The 7,200-nt window shown below is 40.2% G+C and overlaps 1 long non-coding RNA gene across 2 annotated transcripts; it reads right to left on the bottom strand.

Annotated features, from left to right (window-relative positions):
- Positions 1,784 to 6,777, bottom strand: LOC110405140. 2 transcript variants are annotated; one of them, XR_002442698.1, is made up of 4 exons: positions 6,718 to 6,777; positions 5,805 to 5,940; positions 2,256 to 2,345; positions 1,784 to 1,818 (listed from the first exon to the last, which is right to left on the bottom strand). It is a non-coding gene; the product is annotated as an uncharacterized LOC110405140 (long non-coding RNA). The 2 variants fall into 2 exon arrangements; XR_002442697.1 differs by lacking the exon at positions 1,784 to 1,818 and having other exon boundaries at positions 2,168 to 2,345.

Here is a 7,200-nt window from a genome sequence, read left to right as displayed (position 1 = left end):
CTACAGGACTTGAGCATATGCCTAAGTGTTTTGCTGGAGCAGGGCCCAAATATGAACAAAATGTTGTTAACCCTCTGATCTGTCTTGGCTGAAAGTCACCAGAGTGCCTTCAGAGCATTTACCTTGCATTCTGGCATGAGTTAAAGACTGAAGCATCTGATGCTAATTTAAGCCTTACTTCTGACTTTCCTGGGGTTTGGTAGGGTTGAGTCAGAACTGCAATGCTATTTCAGGATAGCTGTTTTGTAGCAGCATTCAGCTATATTCTGGTTTTACATAGAGGGAAATATTTAGTGCAGAACTACTGCGCTTACGTGGTGGCTGGTAATCCTATTTATAAAAAGTTAAATCGCATCAGACGCAAACCATGAATTTGTCTTAGGCTACAGATAAGAAAAAGGCTTCTGGGGCACCAGTTCAGTTGCAGCGCAGGTGGCAGAGAAAGGCACTCCCAATCCAACAAATGCAGACCAACATCCATCCACACACTGTTGCTCTCAAGAGGACAAGCTATGCTTTATGAGAATGAAAGTTTAGGAGCAAAACTACAAATCAATTCTTGTTGCAAGATCTGCTTTTTATATATGGGAAAGAAATGTCCTATCCTTGTTTCCTGCCCCCAATATTTTTTGCTTTTCCCTCCCCTTTACAGATCAGGGGAAAATGTCACGTAAGTTCTAAAGTTTTAACCACTGTATCTGAAACTATAACCACGTTGCACTTGGACAGGTGCTGACCTGACTAGTCCCTTAATTAAAGTATTTCTCACAAGGTGTTCTTGGTGCAGGAGAAAAATAATAAGGCACAAGGATTTAATTTTGTACAAGTTTTTCTTTGAATTGCAAATATGTATAATCTGGTTTAACACAGTGAAGGAGAGGGATTGTAGCAACCAATCAGGCTCCACTATTGCATGTTCTGAATACCTCAGAGTAGTCTGATATCTGTCAAAATTATACTGCTTTAATTGTTTAGAAATATTCCATGAAACAATGTAACACAGTATCGTTTCAGAAGAACATCTAATGCCTTAGGAAGCAGAGTAGTTCTATCACAGCAAGCACCGTAACTAGTACTTACATAAGCGAGAACTACAGACTGTTCATGTAAGCCTTTAAGCCAGAGAGTCTGTATTTCAGAAGGAAGCACTGGCTCTGGAAGAAGGTAGAGCAAAGTACCACCACAGTTCATGCACTGGGCAGTTTTTTTCCAGTAGTTAGAACTAGACATCTGCATGTTATCGTTAAAGAATATCTTTTAAAGAAAGCAAAGTGTGGGGAGAAAAAAAAGATTTCTTCAATAACTCTACTATTTTTCTAAATTTTTAACATCTTAAGCTCAATAATATAGAAGAGCATAATTTCCAATCAAGTTTTAAATAATTTAAAATAATTTTCACATGATTTTGCCACATTTCTCCTAACTCCACTGGTTATCTCAGATTTTTTTTTCCAAAGACAATCTGAACAGCAGCTACTCATGACAACTACTGTTGCAGCACCATGTTTAATCCCTCAGTGTTATGATCACTGAAGTGAATGTGTAAAATCTTATATCTTGTATTGGTGCTGGGACAGACAAAGACTTCCGTGCCAGCTAATCCAGTAGCTTTGGTATAAAATAAACATTTTATTTTTTCAACTACACTGAGCCTCAGTTTGTCAGATGAGCACAGCCACAGTTAGTGTAGCAAAATATGTACTCCAGAATTCATTGATCTGAATCGCACCTTTTCTACTTCAGAGTTGCATTTGAACAAACTCTTAGCATCTCAACTACTTACCTGTAGAAGTTCTGTTCTGTAACTACCACTTGATCCTGTGGAATGTATTTTAAAAAAGTGTCATCCTAGTTCCTATGATACGAGAGATTAAATTGTGTAACCTTGCGATTAACCTTAACTGAACAGGGGGAAATCATATTCTCAGCAAAAAAAGATACAAAGGGTTTTCTAAAACTTTTGTGGGGCTGGAGGGTGAGAGGGAACATTTCTTATTACTCTGAATGCTTGTGAAAATAAATATGAAAGGGACTATGAAAAAGTCAAATTACATTACTTAAAAATCAAATTATTAGAAATGAAAATGTTTTATAGTATTCACACTGCATTTTATTTCACACAGTGGAAACATACTTACACATAAAGATGTGACATAACCACGCGAGAGGGAGCAGTTTATCTCTACTGTTTAACAGATGAAGATAAACTCCTGAAGGACCAGTATGTAGTCAACTAAGTAAGTCATCTGAAGTACCTTCAGGAAAGTGAGTCTCTTAGGTCAGGACTCCCCATACTCCTCCAGTTGGTGTGACCAAACAAAGATCATCTGCAATGCAGTACCTGTCTAGAATGAGCACAAAAAGACTCAGTGTAAATGCCCTTCATAGGGCTCTGGCCTCTACAGTATGCCATAGATCTTGGGCAGGACAATATTTTCTGCACTCTCTGCTGCCACAGCTAGACCAATGCTAATAGCTGAGCTGCCATGCTATGCCACTCTGGGATCTGCAGTGTACACCTGTGTACTGCAAATCTCTTAATCTCAAAGGTGTGTTTGTAACAAAACACACCTTTGAAACCACATTTCTCTTTCCCCCTCTCCCACCCTCTCCCTCCTCCTTGCTCTCAAGTCCTGGACATCTGGATCAAGGATATTCAGATGTAACAACTCTATTTTCAGATTGTCAGAAGACATTGCTAATAATTTTTCATACATGAATATTTATTAGGAAATAAATATGAACCAAATTTACCAGACTTGAGTGTTATATATTCTCATCAAAATGAAATATTAATGCGGTATTTCACCCCTAAAGAAAAAAGCTAAAGTCCTTTTGGACTACTGGAAATTCAACAACACCACTCAGCACTCTTGCAAAGTAGTGACAAATAAGACCTGCAATGGAAATGGCAGGGAAAATTAAACAGACAGAATGTAATTACTTGCATTGGAATCTGGCCAAGATGTTCAAATTAGCAACAGGACGATGAGAAAAATCTTGTAACAAAAATCTGAAGTCAAATAACACCTGGAGTGCTTTTTTTGATAGGCAGATGCAATCTCAGAAGCTGGAGGATGGTAGCAGCAGCCAGAATGTTAAACAAGACTGTGATTGTAGCAGCAGGTGGATTGGAACATACACAGTATATCTATCTAAAGAACGTGCCAGACCATGTCAAAGCATTCCACAGGAGCAAATCAGCTTCTAGACAAAAAGACTGGAACCCATTGGGATGTGGCTGGTGGACTCTGCTCCAAAAAATGTAGGAAAAGAATCAAAGAATCACCAAGGTTGGAAAAGACCTACAAGATCATCCAGTCCAACTGCCCATCTATCACCAATAGCTCTCACTAAACCATGTCTCTCAACACAACATCTAAACGTTCCTTGAACACCTCCAGGGTCAGTGTCTTCACCACCTGACGGGGCAGCCCATTCCAGCGCCTGACCACTCTTTCAGAAAAGTAGTATTTCCTAACGTCCAGCCTAAATTTCCCCTGGTGCAACTTGAGGCCATTCCCCTGAACCTGTCAATAGTTATGAGAGAAGAAACCCTCAGCTCACTACAACCTCCCTTCAGGTAGTTACAGAGAGTGATAAGGTCTCCCCTGAGCCTCCTCTTCTCCAGACTGAACAATCCCAGCTTCCTCAGCCGCTCCTCATAAGGCCTGTGCTCCAGACCCCTCACCAGCTTCATTGTCCTTCTCTGGACATGCTCCAGGGCCTCAATGTCTTTCTTGCAGTGAGGGGCCCAAAAGTGAACACAGTACTTGAGGTGCGGCCTCACCAGTGCTGAGTACAGAGGGACTGGCAATACTATTTCTGAAACAAGCCAGGATGCCATTGGCCTTCTTGGCCACCTGGGCACACTGCTGGCTCATGCTCAGCCGAGCATCGACCAATACCCCCAGGTCCATTTCCTCTACACAGTCTTCCAGCCACTCTGCCCCAAGCCTGTAGCATTGCCTGGGGTTGTTGTGGCCAAAGTGCAGGACCCGGCACTTGGTCTTGTTGAACCTCATCCCATTGGCTTCAGCCCAGCGATCCAGCCTGTCCAGATCTCCCTGTAGGGCCTCGCTACCCCCAGGCAGATCAACACTTCCTGCCAGCTTGGTGTCATCTGCAAACTTACTGAGGGTGCAGTCAATGCCCTCATCCAGATCATCAATAACGATATTGAAGAGGACAGGCCCCAGCACCAACCCCTGGGGAATACCACTCGTGACCAGTTGCCAGTTGGATTAAACTCCTTTCACACCCACTGCCTGGGCCCAGCCCTCCAGCCAGCTTCTTACCCAGCAAAGAGTGCACCTGTCCAAGTGGACAGGTAACAGCAAAAATTGTCAAATACATGATAATTTGAGCAAAGTTTATGTGTGCACGCACGTATGTTAAGTTCTGTGTATTCCACAGGAGATTAAACAGCCACAAATTTGCTTGTTGTGTTGGCACATCCTCTTACTGAGGCTCATTAGCACTACTGAAATAACAGTTTAGCTGTTTTTTTTATCCCCAAAGGTAGCATGGCTGGCCTTAGCTTGGAGACCCTAAAGTATGCATCATGTTTCACAGAGATAGATCCTGCTAAAGGAGAAGAGAAGCACAGCCTATAATAGAAGTCCTCAAATCTGAATGCGGTGATTTTGAGAGATTTTGAGAGGCCTGGAAAAATCCGTAGAACCATAAGAAAATGGAAGGAAAAAAGGAAAGGATGCAAGCTACTGGAAAAGAGAGAGAATCGCTGAGCAGTTGCAACAGGAATCACAGCTGGCATTTCTAAACAATCTCAATTCACATTATTTCTGTCAATTCTAGGGGTGGGGGTGTTGAGGGACTCTATATTATAGGATGTATATTCACTCCAGCTGTCACAAACTAACTTTTGAATGGTAACTTGTTATTTATTTAATCTGTAGACAAGCCAACTCCAGAATGAAAGAACAGCTACAGAATGTGCTCTGCTGCTTCTCAGAAAAGTAAGAAAAAGGCAGTAAAACTTTGAAGGGGCTTTGAATATCAGGAAAAAACAATTAAAGTTCATAGTATTTCTGAGTTACAGGAACCTAAAGAAGTAGAGAACAGTAACAGAATACACTTAAAAATAACCTCAACAAGTAGTGCTGCTCACAAGTTACAGGCAGTATGAAACATCCTACCAGTAAACGACACAAAAAACAACTTTGTGAGCACTTTCCTGGTTTGCAATCAACAGGATAAGTTGCGTCATCTAGATGAGACAGTCTGGGTATACTCAAAAGAAATAGCGTATTCCTTATGAGGTACATGAAGAATACAGATAACCCAGCAAACTGGTTTCAAGTCATTACAGTCCATATGTTTTCCTAATGCCTGGTCATATACAATATCATTGCTGTTACAGAGCCAACCGAACTCTTTATATCCCTGACTGAGGGCCAAAAATTGCAGCCAGATTCCTTTTGCAAATGGATTGTACTGGGCAAGAGCACCATGAGGTACAGAGCAAGGCAGACAGTCTCCACAAAACAGGAAAGCAAGAGCTGCCTGCCAGCTACCTAATTGTGGAGTTGGTGTCTGCTGGGAAGCCAGCTGCCTTCCCAGCCTTCCAGATGGAAGTGAGAATGTAAAAGAAAGTAGACAATGAAAGGTACTTGGAAATCAAATAAACACCACATGCACTACAATTGTGATCTTCTTTGACTGGCCCTCTTTTATGAAAATCACTTCATGGATTTTCTATTTCTGCGCATGGTAAAAAAAAAAAAAAAAAAAAGTTGGAGTATACAAAAAGATGATGACACAGGAACTAGATAATCTCTTACTTTTGGAGCAGCTGTCTTCAATATCCAAGTATGCAAGCACATTTAGCAGCTCCAAGTGAAAAGTTGGGAGGTTCCTTTTCAGTTATCATAGTTCAGAGTTGTACATGGATCCTGCCTCAACCCTTCAGTCTGCAATCTGAAAAAAATAGGTTGTATTTATTTTATTATTTCCATTCAAGGCAGTAATGACAATACTTCCAGTTCTAATCAATCAGAAGAAGAGAGGAGCTTTCTGGAGCCCAGAAGTGGTATGAACCCAGAAGCTCATACCCCAGTATGAGCAAGGAAATTTCTTGCTCATACAGTGCTGAGATGATGCCTGAGATAAGATGAACACTCATCTGAACAAGCTTTCTTACACAGAATAGTAGCAGAGCATCGAGTGTATAGTTCCAGCCAATCCACTGATGCCAACTCTAAGATTTTGGTGAGGCATATTTATCCTTAAATACTTAATCAACTATTTTCAACACTTAAATGAATATAAAACTAACTCTTTTATCCCTATTTTCCATAAAATTCTACTTTGACATCAATTGCCTTCCAAAACATAACATGTAAAGAGAGTCAAAAGTCATTTTATATGTTTCATAGAGATGAACACTGTTAAATCAAGCTTTTCAGGCTATGCTATCCATAGATATATTCCTGTCATAAACCCAGGTGCTATTTGTCTTCAATGTTATGGTAGCTAGAGCTTTTATGTTTTGTGGTGATGCAAAACATTAGCTACTAGTCCACAGATGAATGTAAGTCCGCAGAAAATTGCCATGAACTTGCAAAATCACACATTAAATCTCATTAAGTATTTGCCTAACATACATGGTAAATAAAATTAAGTTTGGGTCCCTAGAATTATACTGTAGCCTGATCGAAATGGACAGTCTTTAAAAAAAAAAAAAAATCTTATTACCTTTCTAGACCTGATTTATGGATCCTTTCTATAGACAGAGATTTCGGTCAGTAAAATGAGCTTTGAACCAGGTTTACAGCTGATAGAAATAATTTAAATGTTGTTCAGAGACAGTGTGAATTAATGGAGCTCAGCTGACCTTATCTTAATCTGATAGCCTTCACCACTACAGATTTGCATTTAGAAATTAAACTCATCAAGTCACATTCCAAATACTTTCGTATCCTCTCATGAAAACTATGACTGGAGAAGTGCATGTTCTTTGGCCTTTCAAGTGTAATTATTATCCAGAAAAACACTCACTGAATCTCTCCCTCTTGCCATTTTCCCTTCTTTTGTGGGTCTGCTTTGCAGAACATCCCCGCTTTCTCCACCCCCCACTTTTGTGTTCCAGAATTAATATTCCTCTGGTACTGTTGCTACAACTGAATTTAATTAGTTTATTTTTCCACTAGATGAATTTGCTAGGAAAATTAATCTTTT

This window comes from Numida meleagris, chromosome 12, assembly GCF_002078875.1.
Source record: "Numida meleagris isolate 19003 breed g44 Domestic line chromosome 12, NumMel1.0, whole genome shotgun sequence".
NCBI lineage: Eukaryota > Metazoa > Chordata > Aves > Galliformes > Numididae > Numida > Numida meleagris.
This window is presented reverse-complemented; position numbering and strand designations above follow the sequence as displayed.